Raw genomic sequence first — 19,862 nt, 5'->3', positions numbered from 1 at the left:
AGGAGGTGTGTGTCCTTGCAGAGATAGGCCTGCCTCCCCAGTGCTTTCTGCACGCGGTGGACTCACTCCCTGAGCGCCTTTGCCCAGGTCGCCCCTCGCGTACACCTTTCTTGGTTGTTTCCTTCACCCATCCACGGGGTTTTCTCCCCATTAAAGGCTGTTCCCTACCAAAATGGGACGCAAACCTCACATCTTAGTCTCCATTGTCATCTACGCTGTCTTTGTTGCTAACGGCTTCCTGAGTGTGCATTGTTCATGTATTGCAGTGTTTCTCCATCTATTAGAATGCTTCTGGCATGTAGCACATTGCCAAGCAGATAGCAGGGGCTCAAGAACTGTTTAAATTAACTTTTATTTTACAAAACGACAAAAAAGCATTATTTTTGCATCAATCCGCATCCATAGCAATTGATTTGATAATCTGTTGTGCTCTTTAGGAGAGACATTGTTTTTCTACGTTTATATTTTCCAAGATGCTTTGGACACTTGGTTTATTAAAACATTTATCGATTACCTATTATGTGTCAGACATTACGTTAGATTTTGTAAATTCAGTGGTGAAAAACATGGAGCTTATGATTCCGTAGGAAACAAGCTGGTCAACAAGTAATTGCAGATCTGTGACATGAAAGAGACAGTAATGTGACAGTTTAAAAAAAAAAACTTTTGTTTTAAAACAAAGAGTTGCTGAACAAGTGTTTCCTTACTCCACCCTCCCAAATTAATTTAAGCACTTTTTAGTGGCTAGAAAACAGACTCCTGTAAATTACCCTCAGTAATGAGGAAATGAATACAGTTTGGTGGTACTCCACCCAACTTTAATATGGATAAATGTTTAGAGCAGAGTCTGAGTGCCCTATAAATGTTAATCGGACTGGCTACATAATTTGTGGGGCTCAGTGCAAAATGAAAGCGTTCAAAAATTAAGATGACAATAGCAGAGCACTAAGTCAAGTGCAGGGTTGTTCCGAGAGTGGGGTCCCGTGCAACTACACAGGTGGCACGGCCATTGAAGCCTGCCCAGAATGTTAGCAATTATTATTATTACTCATAATGCCTTGAGAAATAATAAGAGCAAGTGAGGTACAAATATTTACTCACTGGAATCACTTTCTGCCTCACATACCAAGTGCCCCTTTATCTTTTGTGCTTTAGTATCCCAGTCTTGAAAAAGACGATACTGGGAAAAGTAGAGAAAGTAAGCACCGCTCAGCTGGGGCTTGAGCTGGGCAGTTTACCAAACTCTAAATCTGCTGCAGGTGGTAGTGGGAGCATGTGAGGCAGGTGGGGAGGGAGATACACCAAGGAATTTTGGAAGTAAAACACTTCCTCACAAAAGTTCTGCCATGTGTGGTTAAGAGCACCGTATTTCATTCCGAGCACAATACCAAGGGTGGTAATTTTTTTGAAAGCCAAAAGTTAATCTCTGAAAACGGTCTGTTGGCACTGCACCGCTTCTTGAAGAAATTATGTTTTATTGGGATTTATGTCAGAAAACCACTTTCCTTGCGTACTGTTCTCAGAATTGCACAAGTAAGACCCGAGTGTAAAATATATACCTATGAATTTCCTGGATCCTAAAACAGCTCTTTCCTGATTTGTGGACGATAGTACAAACATCACACCTGAGAGGGCCGTGCTGCTAGCTAGAGGGAGACTCACAGGGACAAATTCTGTGTGTTAAAGCCATGGAAGTATGAGCCCGTCTCCACAGACAAAACCAAAACCTTGAGTCAGTACATCAAGCTTAATTTTATTGCTAAAACTGTTTGATTCAGACAACTGCCATGGATGGTGCTCGGCACTGCCTCTGTCTCCATGAACAAACAATCAATTAGAAGCATGCTCTTTAAATGCGTTTAATAAGACATGCCTGGTGTTTCCTAGATGACTTCTCACTCTAATGAGTAGGCAGCAAGCCAAGTTCCCCAGACTGAGGACTCAGTGTTCCCTTTTAGACATTCCTTACTTGTGGGTCAGAAACTTTGGGGCACATACATAAACACATTATCAATTTACCTATGTACAGACTCTTCTTTTAACCTCAGGCTCCCACTAGTTCTGCTCTGTGGGTGAATTCACCACTACGGCACATACTTGTTTATCTTATTCCTTAGATGATCTATTCTAGCACGTGGATTGCTACCTTGAATATGCTTAAGGTAAAAATCACTTGTTATATCTTAGCCTACTTTTTAATGTCTTAAAATAACATTTTCCCCAGTTATAAATGTCCTGTGTTTATTGTTAACATTTTGGAAATGAACTATAAAGACAGCAAACATTACCTGTGATCATACCACTCAGAACTAATTACTTCTAAGACTTTTCTGAATTTCTGAGCATTTCTATAATTGTTTAAATTGGGGTCATACTATATATACAGTTTTATAATGTGTTTTCTTCCTCACTAAACATTTTATAAAGACATCTTCTGGGGCTTCCCTGGTGGCACAGTGGTTAAGAATCTCCCTGCCAATGCAGGGGACACAGGTTCGAGCCCTGGTCTGGGAAGATCCCACATGCCGTGGAGCAACTAAGCCCATGTGCCACAACTACTGAGCCTGCACTCTAGAGCCCACATGCCACAACTACTGAGCCTGCGTGCCTAGAGCCCCTGCTTGGCAGCAAGAGAAGCGACTGCAAGGGGAAGCCCGCGCACTGCAAGGAAGAGTAGCCCCTGCTCACCGCAACTAGAGAAAGCCTGCGTGCAGCTACAAAGACCCAATGCAGCCAAAACTAAATAAATAAAATAAATAATAAATTAAAAAAAAAGAATTATCTTCCCTGGCCATTAGATTGTTTTAATAGGTATAGTTTTTGTTTGTTTTTTGCGGTACGCGGGCCTCTCACTCTTGTGGCCTCTCCCGTTGCGGAGCACAGGCTCCGGACGCGCAGGCTCAGCGGCCATGGCTCACGGGCCCAGCCGCTCCGCAGCATGTGGGATCTTCGCGGACCAGGGCACGAACCCGTGTCCCCTGCATCGGCAGGCGGACTCTCAACCACTGCGCCACCAGGGAAGCCCAATAGGTATAGTTTTTAATCACTGCTGTATCAGTTATGAATTGGGTTCAACTGCCTGTAACAAAAACTTGAAATAATAATAATGTTGATCATGTTAGCTTACACTTATTACTGAGCACTTAAATGCCAGGCATTTTTCTCACAAAAGAGCAAGGGAAATGGCTCAAGAAGTAGCAGAATGTTACAACTTTCAGAGGTCATTCTGCTCATAGTTTTCAGTTATTTTAAGTCACATATATTAACCCATTTAATTCTCACTCCAAACCTATGAGCTAGGTTACTATTATTCTTTCCATTTTATAGATGAGGAAACAGGTATACAGAGTGGTCAAAACAATTTAGAGTTTCTTATTTATTTTATTTATTTATTTATTTTATTTACTTACTTATTTATTTATTTTTTGTATAATGAGAAGTCAGGAATAGGGAGTCCAGGACTGGTATGGCAGCTTCAGGATATCCAGGCTCCTCCTTCATTCTTTCTTCTCTGTTATCCCTAGTGCTGGCTTCTAGACTCAAATTGCCTCATGGTCACAAGATGGCTGCTGGAGCTGCAGGCATCATGTCTACAGTCCAAAAAAAAAAAAGAGTAGGACAAAGTTAAAAAGACATATGCTAGCTGAATCACCACCCACCCCCCACACTCAAGGAACTTATTAAGTTGGAGACAGCAATACCCACTTATACTTAATTAGCCAGAACTGAGTCTTGTAGCCAACTCTATCATCAAGGGAGACTAACCACTCTTATTCTCAACAAAAGTAGAATTCTGTTTGTAAGGAAGAAGAGGGAAAGGAAAGATGTTGTGGATACATTAAAAGGGTACATTTCATTACATGGTTGTAGCATAATTGATTTATGTAGAAACAGTGATGATGATGATGATGATGATAATAAAAGCTAACACTGAATAAGAACTAACTACATGCCAGATACTGTATTTATCATCTTATCTGCACTATCTCATTTAATCATTTAATCCCCATTCTACAGATGAAGAGACTGAACCTTTGAGACATTATAAGGCTTTCTGACAGTATATAAGGCTGAGGGAATAAAAGGTAATTTAAGACAGTTCCTGTGTTTTCAAGGAGCTCTTAAGCTAGTGAGGTACACAGTATTTGTAAAATTGAGTTTTAGGTTAGTTTTACATGGTTCATAATTGAGTTATCTTAATTTTAATCAGATTAGTTTTATATCATCCAAGATGCCCATCAATTACTATCCAGTCCCAGAGAGTAACAATAGGCCAAGTAAAAAAACTTGCTTACAGGTATCTATACCTTTTATGAGTGTCACTGAGCCTATAGTCAGAGACTGTTTGAAGCACAACACACAAATAGACAAACATAGTTAACTTGACTAAGCTTTGGGGTGCCAGACATTCAGTCAAACATCATTCTGTGTGTGTCTGTGGAGATGTTTTGGGATGAGATTAACGTTTGAACAGGTAGACTGAGTAAAGCAGGTTGTCCTCCCTAACGTGGGCAGCCTTCATCCAATCAATGCAAGACCTGAATGGGACGTCTGAAAGAGGCTGTGTAAGAGGGAGCTTCACCTGCCTAACTGATTGAGCTGGGACGTTGGTCTTCTGCTCTCGGACTGGATCCTGAAGGCGCTGTGGCTGAGGCTATTAGCTAACAACACACGTGGTGGGGGAAGGTCACTCTTGAAAGGGAGACCTAAGCGGGCACACTTCTGTTACTGAACTCACGTTCCGAGTTCATGTGCCTGACACACAGTGAGGCCAAACAAACCGAAACGTTGGACTTTGCAGAAGAGAAAGGTTTATTGCTGAGCCATGAAAGGAGAATGTGTGGCTTGTGTCCCTCAAAACCTGAACTCCCCGAAGGGCTTCAGCAAATCATTTCTAAAGGCCACGTGAGGGAGAGGGTGGTCACAGGGTACGTCATCAGCTCATGCACAATTCTCTGATTGGTTGATGGTGATTGATCCTTAGATAGGCCTACATGCACATGATCATCAGGTAGTTAATTTCTTGCATTTGGTGGTGGTTTTTAGCATCTGAAAAACTCAGGAAATATGCATGAGATACTATTACCTGGGTACTTCAGAGAGGAGCTACAGCAGAGGATATGGGGGAGGGGTCTGTCCCAGGAAGGCCCCATAGGGTCCTGCTCAGTTACACTTACATGATGGCTAAAGTCCATGCCTTGCTTCATGCAGATCCCCTTATTCTGACATTATTGGGGAGCATCTCCTTCATGGGTCCCATGGGTCTTTCCTACTAAGGGGAAAAATTGGAAGAGGGAGGCTCTTGGGATGAACTACAGCTCCGTAGCTGCAGCTGCTCTTGGGCCACAGCTGACACCCATCTTGTCCCACCTCCGCTATCCTCATGCTCATGTCACTTCTTCAAATCTTGATGGCTCACCCGTAGTGGTCTGAGCCCCTTGTCACCATGTCCTTCTCAGGTCAGGGTTGCAGCACTTGTCCATCTGCAGTACAATTGTCAAGTAAGTGATATGAAGAGAGACCTGACTAGATCACCTGGTTCTTTTTTCTTGGCTGTGCCACGCGGCATACAGGATCTTAGTTGCCCAACCAGGGATTGAACCCATGCCCCCTGCATTGGGAGCTTGGAGTCTTAACCACTGGACCACCAGGGAAGTCCCAGGATCACCTGGGTTCTACACGCATTCCTCTCAACCCCTGTGGTATCACAGTAACACTATCTCTTCCTGCTGAAGGGGTTGGTTGGCAGTCGTGAGGCATCGTATCCCGGGCTCAGCATTGATCTTTGTACCTGGCAGGTTGGCGGCAGGTTGGCAGCAGCTAGGTAGGTCAGTCTTGGTAAGTGGGAATGTACATCAGGCGTCAGAAAACTACAGCCCTCGGGCCAAGTCTGGCTTGCAGCTTGTTTTTGCACGGCCCACGTACTAAGAATGGGTGTTAACGTTTTCAAATAGTTGAAAAAAAATCAAAAGAAGGTTTATGTTTATTTACTTGTTTATTACCTGACTCCCTCTGCTGAATGTGTTTCTTTTTATTTATATTTACCTATTTATTTTATTATTTATTTATTTTGGCTGCACCGTGTCTTAGTTGTGGCATGCGGGATCTTTAGTTGCGGCATGCATGTGGGATCTAGTTCCCCCACCAGGGATTGAACCCACGTCCCCTGCATTGGGAGGATGGAGTCTTAACCACTGGACCACCAGGGAAGTCCCTGAATGTCAGCTTCTTAAAAGCAGGGACTTGTCTGTTTTATTCATGCCAGAACCATCTCACATCGCAAAAGCACATAATAAAATGTGAATCTATGGAACCCTTGTGCATTGTTGGTGGGAATGTAAAATGGTGCAGCCACTGTGGAAAACAGTTTGGCCCTTCCTCAATAAATTTAACATAGAATCATTATAGAACATAAACATAGAAATACCCAGCAATTCCACTCCTGGTGTATATACTCCAAAGAACTGAAAACAGTGTTTGAACAAAAATTTGGACATGAATGTTTATAGCGGTACTATTCACAACAGCCAAAGGTGGAAACAACCCAAATGTTCATTAGCTGATTAATGGATAAATAAAATATGGTATATTCATACAATGGTATAGTATTCAGCCATAAAAAGGAATGAATTACTACCACATGGTTGAATCTTGAAAACATTATGCTAAATGAAACAAGCCAGACACAAAAGACCACATACAGTACTGCATGATTCCATTTATAAGAGATATCCAGAATAGGTAAATCTATAGAGACAGAAAGCATATTGTGGTTCCCCCTTCTGGGGGAAGGGGGAATGGGGAGAGCCTGCTCAATGGGTATGAGGTTCCCTTTTAGGGTGAAGAAAATGTGCTGGAACAAGGTAGTAGTGGTGGTTGCACAACATTGTGAATGTATTAAATGTCACTGAATTTCACATTTTAAAACGGTTAAAATAATAAATAGTATGCTATGTGCATTTTACCACAGTGAAAAAGGACATAAAAATAAAAAAAATTAAATCTATCACTGAATGTTTGACATTTGCATTGTTTCCACATTTAAAACTAACCCCGAGATAAATATCTTTGTACATTTTGGTTAGGACAGACTTCTCAGTTTTGAATCACTGAGTCAAAGAATATTAAAGAATTTAAGGACTTGATAGACATGATCAAAATGCCCTTTGGAAATCTGTACCAATTTCACTCTTCTTATTCATTCAATAAACATAGAATAAACGTGTAGAGTTTATATTCTCTGCTAGAACTGGGAGTACACTGAAGAATAAGCCACAGTTCTCAGGGGGTTGAAATTTAACTGGGTGATAGAGTCATGTAAGTAGCCAGTAACAATAAGGGATAAGAGATGGAAGTTTAGGGTGACACTGAAACAAAGAAGGAGGACTTAATTCCCTCTGGGTTAGGAAGGGAGATGATATCTAGGAGATCTAGGAGTTTTCCCAGCCTGGGTCAGCTACTCTCACCAATTCTGGACATCATCTTAAAAAAGAAGTTGCAATTCTTAAGAATTTTATAGATTAAAACTTTTACTTCTTAAAACTACATTTATTTGATTGTTGGTGAAATAAAGATTTTTTTCATGTTTACTGACCATTTCTGTTTCTCCCTTAGCCCATTTTTCAATTCGGATGTAAACATTTTTCTCAGGATGTTGAAGAGTTCTTTATATAGTAAGGATACCTCTGTTACAGTTATTTTCATGGCAAATATATTCTGCTAGTTTGTAGTTTGTTTTCAAATCTTGTGTAGGGTGGTTTTTAAAGACAGCTTTATTGAGGTATAATTTACATACCATAAAATATGCCCACTGTAAGTGTACAATTCAATAATTTTTAGTAAAACTTTTAGTAAAATTTAAAGTGTACAATTCAGTGATTATATGTGTATACATATATAGACAAATTCTCTCTATACGTATGCACACACATATATATGGTGTATAAATATAGAGTAACTATAGAATTGTGCAGGGTGTTCTAAAAATATGTATATATCTTTCACTGTATATAGTCATAGTGTTTTTATTATTATTTTTGAGCTCAAACTACTGTAGAGATTAAAAACACCAGTAAACAAGTCTTCAACATTCTTTTTGGAACCATATTTCATAATCAATTGTTATTTGTTTTCCTGTCTGGAACATCAGAGGAGGCACACAGTTATGGGGGAAAAAAATCACATTAGATTTTTTCACATGGAGAGACCTTCCGCACGAAAAGCAAAGAGGCAGAGATTTAATTGTTTAGCCTCACTGCTGCTGTACTGGAAACTATGTGACTTGGTTAACAGGCAGCCCGCAGGCATGTGGGAAGATCAGAAGACTTGGAGCCCTCTGTGAGAAGCTGCCTCAGTTACCCAATCCTGATTTAGGGCAAGATGACCTCTGTTCTAGCACTGCCCTACGTTTTGACTTTCCTCCCTCTCCTGGCTCCACGTGCACACAGTGTCCCATTTTAAAGCACCTTCTTCTTTCTCTTTTTCCTTTCCTGAAGTCTGACTCCTTCTAGAATGCTCTTGGCTCAGTGTTACCTGTTGGAGAGGAATGACTTCTAGATGATTCCCACTTTTAGAGGGCACTTCAGCTCAGGTCCTTGCCTTGATGGTCAGAACATATCACCTCCAGGCATGCTCCCTACATCTCATCCCTCTCCTGGGATTTCATCTCCCTTTGCCCCATCCTGCCACACCCCAAAGACAGGGAGGCTGGGTCGCCCAGGTATGCCTTTGTCTCCTGGGCTTTTATGCTGTGAAGTCAGTGTCATTATCTCTATTTTCAGTTGAGGAAGCTGAGCCCAAGAGAAGACAAGGGGTTTTGCCAAGATCCACAGGTTAAAGCAGTACAGACATTGTCCTTCTTTGTTCCTGCCCATGACTTGTTTGGGGAATCCCTTGCTTTCCATGTCTTGGTAAGAGGCAGAGCCTGCCTCACAGTATAGATGCTTGTTTTCCCAGCCTCCCTTGTAGCAAAGGTATGGACCTGTGATCTAAGCTTCACCAATCACACGCCCCTTGTCCAGAGTTAGACAGCAGGCTGGAGCCACACAGGAGCAGGGACCACAGAGAACTCTCCCTGGTGGCAGTGGTGGTCACAAGAGTGGCGGAGACCAGTGCCCAGCCACCATGCAGCATTCCAAGAGGGGCTGCTCCTCTGTTGGAAGTGATGCGTGGAACCTGGGGTTTAAACCCTCAGCATCATGGGAATCTTGGGAGTGAGTGAGGTCCCCACTCACTATGAACTGGGCTATGAACTGTCATCTTTTTTGTTGTTGTTGTTGCAGTACGCGGGCCTCTCACCGTTGTGGCGTCTCCTGTTGCGGAGCACAGGCTCCGGACGCGCAGGCTCAGCGGCCATGGCTCACGGGCCCAGCCGCTCTGCGACATGTGGGATCTTCCCGGACTGGGGCACGAACCCGTATCCCCTGCATCGGCAGGCGGACCCTCAACCACTGCGCCACCAGGGAAGCCCTGAACTGTCATCTTTTAATGGGCCATATAGTTTTGGGTAATGAGCCTCTTAGTGTCAACCTCGACACACTGAGGATCAGAGAACTTTCCCACAAATTTCGGCATTGCCTAAGTGCCCTGATACCCAAGTACAATTCTGGGAGAAGGGGAAGGTTGTGGGCCTCTACATATAACGAAGATTATATTTTTTTCCCATACACACAGATAAGCGTTCAGAGCCAGATATAGTGTGACGTAGACAAATAAAGAAAATATTATATCTTGTATCCAGGTGTTATGGAGCAGAAAACAGCTGCACTTGGGAAATAATTCACGTTTTAATTTTATTTAGATCTCCTTTTTCCCCTACCCTCATAATCGTAGGCATGATGATTGACTATTCATACTGAGAAGGAAAACCTGGTCTGGATCTGAAAATGTTATGGCTGCTCATTAGGACATCCTCTAGTTCTGTTGACTGATGCTGAGTTGAAAGACAGGGTCTGTGAAGGAGCAGCCAGCATCTGTCCTTCCATTTCACCTCCTATTTGACCACAACTCTGACATAAGCCCTCTTTAGGAATGCAATGCTCGATTCCCTGGGAAATTCTGAAAGAGCTGGAGACACGAGAGGGAAGGAAACAAGGGCTGCTGATAACAGGCTAGTGTCTCAAAGCCTGCAAATCTACATGGAATAAGTTCTCAGACCTGGGATCTTGAGGCTGAGGGGGAAGAAGTACAGGAGTGCCCCGAGGGAGGCATAAAGAAGCAAGGACCACAAAGAACTCTCCTTGGTGGCTGAAGTGGTCACAAGAGTGGCCCAACTGTTTAGCTGGAGCCAAAAAGACTAACAAAAACTCAGAGAATGCAAATAATTAAATGCTCGTTGCTATAGGAATTGCTGGTACTTAACTTACCTAAAAAGGTCCCAAGACAGCACTCCTATTTGAAGTGAGAGCACAGGCCCACAGAGAGGTAAGCACATCTCTAGTTAGCAGCAACATCAGGATGGAAATGGGTGAGTGTTGACTTCTCTCTGGTGTGATTATGCAACGTGACTGCTGTTTCTGGTTAACTGAATGTTCCAATTACTTGTACGTGTTCACTGATATCAGAAAAATGTCAAGCTTGTTGGCAGAGTATGGAGCGTACAGAAGGTGTCGTGGGTGGTGGAGTGGAAAGAGGATGAGCTTTGGAGTCAGACGTGGCTTTGAATCCTCATCTCAGCCACTTTCTAGCTCTGGCTAGGAACCCTGGGGTAGTTTACTTAGTCCCCCTGAGCCTCGACTTTCCCATCCAAAGATAAGGAGGAAATATTTATCCCTGCTAGGATTTCATAAGGATTAAATGTTAATATATGTAAAGTATCTTGCACATATGTGGTCAATGGTGTATTAATGTTATTATTCTCATTTCTTGTCCATGATTAAAAGTTAATCAATAAGAGAGTACTTAACTCAGTACCAGATATTAATGTCGTTTCATCTCTGCTGGTAGGGACCCAAGGTCAGGAAACAACGGGTATTAAGAAAATAAAAGGTGAAAACTTAAATATTGTCCAAATTGAAGAGCATAATCAAGGCTGCTATGTTTGGATGTTCAGGTTGTTTACCACTCAACACAGGGGTACAGTTCACACAAACCCAATGTAGATGGTGCCCTCTGGATTTGTTCAGTACAATTTGAACAGTCATATGTGGTGGCTTTCAAGATAATAGATGATTAATAGTCTTCAATGAATAATTGGATGTTTTGTAAAAGGAGACCAGAAAGCAATTAAAGATGTCTTTGGATCTGATGGTTGCAAGGACCCTTGGGGATTATCTAGCTCAAATTCCTAATTTTTCAGATGAGGAAACTGAGCTCCAGAGAGGGAAAGGGACATGCCTCATGCAGGGCAGAACTGGGACAAGAACCACGTCTTTGGTTCTTTGCTGATTGCCGTTCGTGTTGATGAACAACTTTCTTTGTTGGTAGGAGTTAGTATTCTGAACTACATCTTTTTTAAAAATGTATTTATTTTTGGCTGTGTTGGGTCTACGTTGCTGCGCACAGGCTTTCTCTAGTTGCGGCGAGCGGGGGCTACTGTTTATTGAGGTGCACGGGCTTCTCATTGCGGTGGCTTCTCTTGTTGTGGAACACGGGCTCTAGGCATGGGGGCTTTGGGAGTTTTGGCACACGGGCTCAGTAGTTGTGGCTCGCGGGCTCTAGAGCATAGGCTCAGTAGATGTGGTGCATGGGCTTAGTTGCTCCACAGCATGTGGGATCTTCCCAGACCGGGGCTTGAACCCATGCCTCCTGCATTGGCAGGTGGATTCTTAACCCCTGCGCCACCAGGGAAGCCCTGAACCACATCTTAAACTTCCGTAGAGAAGGAGGATTTATAGCTGCTTTGCTTCTTTTAATCTTTGTCAGGAGCAGACTCAGGATAGCTAAGCAGAAATTTGTTTAGCTCTGAGTCTTTGCAAGTTTTCTCAGGTCACAGGATTCCTGTTGAGCAACACCCTTGAAAACATTTTGTTTGCTTCTGCTTTGACTTGATATTAGCTGGCAAGCTGTGTGGTTTAGTAATACCCTCAACCAGGTTGCTAGCTTGGTAGTAATCTGAGAACAATGTCTCTGGAGGCCTGCTGAGCTCCTCTGAAGGTTGCTATGGAGAATTGATGAACTGCTCCAAATTATAATTCAGAATTAAACAGGCAGAGCCTTAGTGGGGCCTATGGGAGACAGCAGGAAGCTGATATCGGGCAGTAAGTGCCTTGGGCTTCCAATTAATAGTCGGCTATGTATTGCCAATTCATTTTCCCTATCCTCCACCGCCAGAAATCAGCCAGTAAATGGATAGGTTGGAGGCAATATGCCACTAGGTGCCATGGGGTTGCCAGGAAGGCTAGTTGGTCTCTATCAGTGGCATAGACTTGAGGAATTCAGAGAGTGGAAGAGCGCTGAGGGCTGACGCCTTTGGGAGGGGACTGTGTGGAGGAATTGAACCTGAGCCATGCTGTGATCATTGGGTAGGTTTGGAGCAGAGGAGGTAGAAAAGATGAGAAGGGGAATGCATTTTAGGTGGGAGAAATGACAAGCTCAAAGGCTTAGAGGGAGAAATATACCAGATGTGTTTGGGAAACGAAATATGGATCAATCTAGTTGGAATAGTGAGAAGTTACGAAAGGAAGCTTGGTCTAGCTTGGTAGGTTCTTAACCTCCAAGCTGTGGGGTTTTGACTTTACTCTGAAGGTAATGGAGAGCTATGAAAGGTTTCTAAGATGTAGGCAGCATTGGTAAGTAACTTCAATTTAGTCTTTGAGTCTTTGACCTAAATATAGGTAGAAGAATAAGAAGGGATGCTGAATGACCAAAAGGGTAGATTATGCTGGTCATTTGCCTATTGCTCTCGGCGCTTATCTGCCTTTCTGTGCTCTGCTATGTATCAGAGAGAGACAAATGATACTTTCCAGACTCCCGAGCTAGCCGGTTTCTGTTTAGGTTTTGTCAACGAAAGGCACTGGAAGATGAAAGGAAGAGAGAATTGCCTCCCTTTCTGACTCTGGTTTCTTGTGGTGTCTTTGGCATCAGTGACAGCAGTACCACTGAGTAGTACGGCGTTGGTGGTGGTGACAGCACTGGCTCTAGTGACAATGGCAGCAGTGGATCTGGGTGGTGCCTGTGGACACAGGAGCAACAACCTGTAAGTGCAGGCTCCCGGGCTCCTGCTCAGATAACTGGGCTCCAACAACCAACAGGAACCTTAGGGATACCGTGCCCCGGGCTTCAGGTACCATTTTTGCACTTCTAGCCCAGAGTGGTGATGGTTTCCTGAAGTTAATAATCTTTGAGTAATCGCCCCTCTCCTCTTCTGCTCCTCCATCTTTTCTAATACTCTTGTAGCCAGTTCCTTTATTAAATTCTTCTGTCTGAAATACCTAGAACTGGTTTGCTTTCCTTTGATTGGATCCTGATTCATACAGTACGTAGTATACTCTCTTCACTTGGTTTCTACGGCACCACACAGGGTTCCCCGCCCAATCCTAGTAGACACTTTCAATCTCCCTTGCTGGCTGATTCTCCCTCTTCAACTTGACTCTTCATATTGGAGTGCCCTAGGGCACGAGAACGGTTAATGACTTCCACGTGAATAGTTAATTTTCCAGTGATCTAAAGCCTTAACCTTATCTGAATACAGCTCCATCACCCAGGAGCGCGGGAATACTTTCTTTTTATTGATGGGGAAATTTAAGATTTCTTGCCCTAGGGACTATTTTATTCATACCATCTTGAGAGGTGATGCCACATGTTGCTTCTACCTCTGAAGCTGAGGCTAATCCCAGATTATTATAGCTGAAGAGGAGTCAAAAAGGATTTGCTCACTCAGTAAAAAATAGGATTGTCCCCAGTAAAAAACCCACAGTCCCAGCACTGGTCATCTCCTTTGCAGGTTCAGAAACTACTTTTTTGTTGAGCCCACCCTGAAATCTATCAAATTCGACAATATAAAGTATCCCAGTAAAATACTTACACTTTTCAGATGTTAGCAATATAAAACGTAAACCACCATTTAAAATAATGAATTACTGCTGATGGGCATTAGTGGTTTTAAGATAACTGAAGTATCTCAGCAATATTGAGTGTTACAATCTATAAACATGGCGTACACCTCTCTGTTTAATTAGGCCTTCTTTAATTTGTCTTGGCAATGTTCCGTCGGAATTTTCAGCCTTATGGTCTTGCATGTGTTTTGTTAAAATTATGAAAATGAATTCTACAATTTTATATCTAACTTTTTTTTCTTAATATTACTTTCAAAGCATTCTATCACGTCCTTTAAGGGTTTTATTAACATTTGTGGGACTTCCCTGGCGGTCCAGTGGTTAAGACTCCACGCTTCCGCTGCAGGTGGCAATGGTTTGATCCCCAGTGGGGGAGCTAAGATCCTGCATGCTGCGTGGTACAGCCAAAAAAAAAAAAAGTAATGGCTGCATAATCCAGGTGGCAACTTTTAAACCACTAATATTACTGGTTTTGCTTAATACCTTTCCTTAGTGATCATTTCATTTTATTTTTTAGTTTTTTTAGTTTTTGTTGTTGTCGTCTTATCGCACCAAGTTTTATAACATCAGTTTTATTGTATTAAGCAGGTCCAGTGTTGCACTGAGCCCCTTGAGGAATACAGCCTAGAGTAATTGCAGGCTCAGTTCCAAAGCCAACACTTCAAATAAAGAGATGTTTTAGTGCAAATGTCAGTTTACCTTGAATATCTTCCTAATCATGTAAGCAAGATTTTCTTGCCAACATTAGAAGTATTAGTCCATGATCTCTTAGCTACTTCATTGTGGTTAAAAAATCTTCTACATTTTGACCACATCAAACTTAAAAACTTTTGTGCATGAAAGGACACAATCAACAGAGAGAAAAGGCAACCTATGGAATGGGAGAAATTATTTGCAAATCATATGTCTGATAAGGGGTTAATATCTAGAATAAATAAAGAATTCCTAAAACAAACAAACAAAAACCCCAAATACCCCAACCAAAACATAGACAAAAGACTTGAATAAACATTTCTCCAAAGATGAATACAAGTGGCCAACAAGCATGTGAAAAGATGCTCAACATCACTAATCATCAGAGAAACGTAAATCAAAACCACAATGACATATCACCTCACACCCATTAGAAAGGCTATAAAAAAAAAAAATAAGAAGGGTTGGTGAGGATGTGGTAAAATGGGAACCCTTGTGTACTGTTGTCAAGATTGTGCAATGGTGCGACCACTATGGAAAACAGTATGGAAGATCCTCAAAGAACTAAGAATAATACTACCATGTGATCCAGCAATTCTATTTCTGAATATATATCCTAGAGAATTGAAAGGAGGGTCTCAAAGAGTTATTTGTTCAACCACATATAGAGTAGCATTATTCACAACTGCCAAGAGGTAGGAGCAACCCAAATGTCTATCAACAGATGAATAAACAAAATATAGTACATGCATACAATGGAATATTACTTAGCCTTAAAAAGAAAAGAAATCCTGTCACACGCTACAACATGGATGAAACTTGAGAATGTTATGCTGAACAAAATAAGCCAATCACAAAAAGGTAAATACTGTATGATTCCACTTACAGGAGGTATGTAAAGCAGTCCAATTCATAGAGACAGAAAGTGGAATGGTGGGTACCAGGGGCTGGTGGGCGGGGGAAAGGGGGGTTGTTTAATGAGTATACGGCTTCAGATTTGCAAGCTGAAGAAGTTCTGGAGATCTGTTTCACAACAATGTGAATATACTTAATACGACTGAACCGTACACTTAAAAATGGTTAAGATGGAAAATCTTATGTTAGGCTTTTTCACTACACACAAACAAATAGTCTCCATTTTGCTATATTTCGAGGATTTTGTGGGGGAGCCCTACTGATTCAATCTTTACTCAAATCTAATCTTGAACTTAAATGTCTCTATAATGCTCCATATTACTAGATGGCTGTGCTGAATTCCATCACAAAGCGTATAAACCCACAATCATTCAATCAACAAGCATTTAGCGAGCCTCTTTCTGGTATGTGAGGTGGGCATCTGTTACATTCTGGAGTTACAGAGCTGAGTAAACGGTTTTTGCCCAGGAACTTGCAGGCTTACCCTGTTGTGCTGTCTGATTCTGTCTGAAGCAAATCAGTACAGGCCATCCCTGACACATTCCTGGAGACCTGAATCATGTCCACTCCCTCTGCTGTGTTCAACTGCTGATAGAGTCCTGGGGACTAAATAGAACTCTCATGGGTCAGTGAGATGAGAGTGAGATGAGACTGTCTTCAAAACCCAACCAACTTAGGACAAGACTGACTTCTTCCAGAATGCTCTGAATTTCTCCTGCCCATCAGAAGACTGGTAAGGATGATTCTTTGCAAATATGTGGCCAGCTGAATCTGACCTTCCCCACAGCCCTCTGATCCTTGGTTTAATGCTCGAAATATAAGCCTCCCCATTATATATCTTCTTTCACACCCTCGTCTGCATTCTGCTCTGTGTTGCCTTTTCCTACTGCTTTGCTCCCCTAAAGCCTCCCACTGCACCCCCTGGAGCCTCATCCTATGCTAAGCAAACCCTACCAAGGAGTGTGAGCTCTTCATGGAAATTTCCCTCTACCTCTTGGCTAATAGAAACCCAGAGCTCCTCCGAGAGATTTCTCTGCAGCTCTCTCAAAAGGATACTATGCATTGCCCACATCTCGAACACCTGGGGTCAGAAGGTAGGTTAGCAGCCCTCCTTCCTTCCCAGGGCTACTTCTGAACTATTTCTAGTATGAAGGTCCTTGGTCCTACAACTACCGTATAACCTGGGAGCAGGGCAGTACACCCATCTCTGCCCTGCTCTCTCCCCACTTCCTTCCTCTCCTCTCAGTCACTGAAAATTTTTTGGAGGTGTTATCATTAAGAATGTGGGCTTTGGGGCTTTCCTGGTGGCACAGCGGTTGAGAGTCCGCCTGCCGATGCAGGGGACACGGGTTCGTGCCCCGGTCCGGGAAGATCCCACATGCCGCGGAGCGGCTGGGCCTGTGAGCCATGGCCGCTGGGCCTGCGCGTCCAGAGCCTGTGCTCCGCAACGGGAGAGGCCACAGCAGTGAGAGGCCCGCGTACCGCAAAAAAAAAAAAAAAAAAAAAAAAAGTGAACAGAAGAAAATAATTATAAATTGATATATGTTCTATGAAGAGTTTGAGACAGAATGAAGGAGAACCATGATGGGAAGGGGGTTATGGAATGAGGTGCCATTTAAGCTAAGACCTGAAGGAAGAGAAGGAGGATGACATGAGATAAAGCAGGTGGAAGCACTCAGTATGTGTCAGTGATGAGTATTACCGTTAGCATTGCTCTAGTCAGCGCCTGGCTCTGAGGCTTCCTGTGAGTTTTCGGTGTCCATGTACATGATACGTTCCACACCCATCCTGCTAGTTCTCTTTTCTTTTCCCCACTTCCTAGAACTTTATTAAAGAAAAAGCAATGATGGTAAATCTCTAGACCATCATCCATTTTCTGGGGTTTCTCCTTTGAAAATGTGACATTTGATTTCCAAACATACGCCAGAGCGTACATGGTTCCCAATTGTACTAAGCAGGTGAGAAGCTGAAATCCTACAAGGTTCGTCCTCCAACTTTCCCCAGCCTGTGGTCTGTCTTTGGATCAGCAAGAATCGCCCGAACAGCCACTCTGGCTGCATTCACTTTTGTCTGCAGCTCTCTGAGCTCTTCTATATGCAACAGAATTTGAGTAGCTTCATGGAGAACTGCATTTCCTGTGTCCAAACCAAGAATATGCTTGTCTAAAGCAACAGGCAAGCCTTCTTTTGTTCGATTTCCTCCAGCAACTACATCCTGTTCAGGAGGTCCTGGACCATAATGAGAATTGCCTTTTTTTACCTTGTTACCTTGTTACCAGGTAATCACTGTGACGCTGAACCCAAAGGAGGTTAGCAAAGCCTTTACCTCAGCCTTCCTAGCAGGATTATTTACATCCAAACTGATCAATGGCTCTGCATTTTTAGTTGCACTGTCTGCATGTTTTGCACCATCAGGTCCCAAGTCTTTGTATTTTTCAGCATTACCTCCATAGTCAACAGCTAAATCAAGAAGCCAGCCAATTGCTACTTGGCGATCTTGAAAAACCAGTTCATGGCGCTGAGATACCTTTCAAAGAACTTGGGTCAGTCACTGCTGTGAACGTTTCTTAAATTATTTCTGTCTTTAATCTCATAGTGTCTAGTTTTCTGGTCTTCGAGCCAAACAATTGTTTCTAAATTCTGTTTCATCTTTGCACTGTCGTTGGCAGGATTGCGGTGGTCCCAGCTTCTGGCTGTGGTCCCCCAGGCTTCAGCCAGGAGAGGAGAGGGGAAGAGGAGTGGGTGACTCAGGCACCAGCAACGTGGTGAGAGCAGCCTGTTGGTTCTTTGACCTCCTCAACTCCAGTGACCTTTCCCTCTGTTCCACCTTAGGTACCCACCATAATGGCCACAGCCTGGACCTTGCATCATCGTTTCTTAAATCTGGGACCACACCCTCTCATTCTTCCACATTTTTTTAACCCAGTTGCTCCCACAATACCTGTTCTTCAAATTTGTTAAAACTGCCAAGCCCCTGGCCTCTCCGTTGTCTCCCTTTCTATTCAGTTCTAAGGTTCTAAGTTCCTTTCCTGCCCAGGAAAGACCGAATGCCTTTACCACGTCTTTGCCAATCACTCCTCTTTTGCCCCACGGTCCTGTTATACCTGGATACTGTTGGTGTTTGTGCCATAACAAGGTCCTGGTCTCTCTCTCAACTGGGACTTCACTGTTGCCTGGCAATCTTTCTGTACCTTCCTGATCAGCTTTCTCTTTCATACTTAATTTTTTATTTATTTATTTTTAACATCTTTATTGGAGTATAATTGCTTTACAAGGGTGTGTTAGTTTCTGCTTTATAACAAAGGGAATCAGCTATACATGTACATATATCCCCATATCTCCTCCCTCTTGCGTCTCCCTCCCACCATCCTATCCCACCCTCCCTATCCCACCCCTCTAGGTGGTCACTAAGCACCGAGCTGATCTCCCTGTGCTATACGGCTGCTTCCCCCAAATATGGAATGCTTCACGAATCTGCTTCCCCAAAAATATGGAACGCTTCATGAATTTGAGTGTCATCCTTGCGCAGGGGCCATGCTAATCTTCTCTGTATCGTTCCAATTTTAGTATATGTGCTGCTGAAGCGAGCACCTCTTTCATACTTTAAACCTTCTTCATTCTCCTCAAATGTCTTCCCTATAGAATAGAAGGGGATATAGAATTTTTCATGTGTCACTCTCTTGTCCTGCCAACCCACAGCTGTATAGCAGAGGCTGCCCGAGCTCTGCCCATGTCCCCTTGGATTCCTTCGCTGTCTGGGGGCACACCAGCACCCCCATGTGCCTTCACTCCCCACAGCCAGCACCTGTGTCTCTTGTCTGAGGACTGCCCTCAGGCTGCCTGAATCGGGAGTATAAATACCCCCACAAACTTGCCCGATGACTGGGATGACTGAGCTGTGAGAGCTCCCCGGGGGGATGCACCCAAGTCTGGGTGCTCTTCATGGCACTTTGCTGTCATGGCATTCGTGCTCGGCCCCCTTCCCTTCCTGCTTTCTTTTCCCGCTCCCCTTCAGGTCATTCCTGAGAATGCTTCCTCAACTAGGTCATTGCCCAGGAATCCTCATCTCACCTGCATCTGGCTTTTCCTCTTCTCATGGAGGAAGAGATGCCTTCCCTTTAATATGTCCCCAGGTATTAGCCCTCGCTCCCTTTCCTTGCCCTTCTGAGGTAGGAGGTAGATGGGCTCCTGGGCTGGAGAGCTCGTGTTTGTCAAGTGCACTAAAACTGAAGCTTTGTTTTCCCCCAGACACTCCAAGGAC

General features: G+C 43.2%; 1 protein-coding gene and 1 pseudogene across 2 annotated transcripts in view; one reads left to right on the top strand and one right to left on the bottom strand.

The window, feature by feature from the left end:
• The first annotated feature begins 642 nt into the window (after window positions 1-642).
• Window positions 643-19,862, top strand: part of LOC309832950 (large ribosomal subunit protein uL5-like) — a 480,093-nt gene continuing 460,873 nt past the window's right edge. Inside the window, exon 1 of the mRNA XM_082671015.1 lies at window positions 643-648. The gene's annotated coding sequence lies outside the window, so the exon portion shown is untranslated. The remainder of the gene's footprint in view (window positions 649-19,862) is intronic.
• Window positions 17,577-19,678, bottom strand: LOC309834349 (RNA transcription, translation and transport factor protein-like; annotated as a pseudogene). Its single transcript has 2 exons — window positions 19,673-19,678; window positions 17,577-18,257 (listed from the first exon to the last, which is right to left on the bottom strand). The product of its transcript is annotated as an RNA transcription, translation and transport factor protein-like (transcript).

Source organism: Grampus griseus, assembly GCF_964374135.1.
Source record: "Grampus griseus genome assembly, chromosome: 1".
NCBI classification, from domain to species: Eukaryota; Metazoa; Chordata; class Mammalia; order Artiodactyla; family Delphinidae; genus Grampus; species Grampus griseus.
Note: the sequence above shows the minus strand (reverse complement) of the source record. Positions and strands in the feature narration are given on the sequence as shown.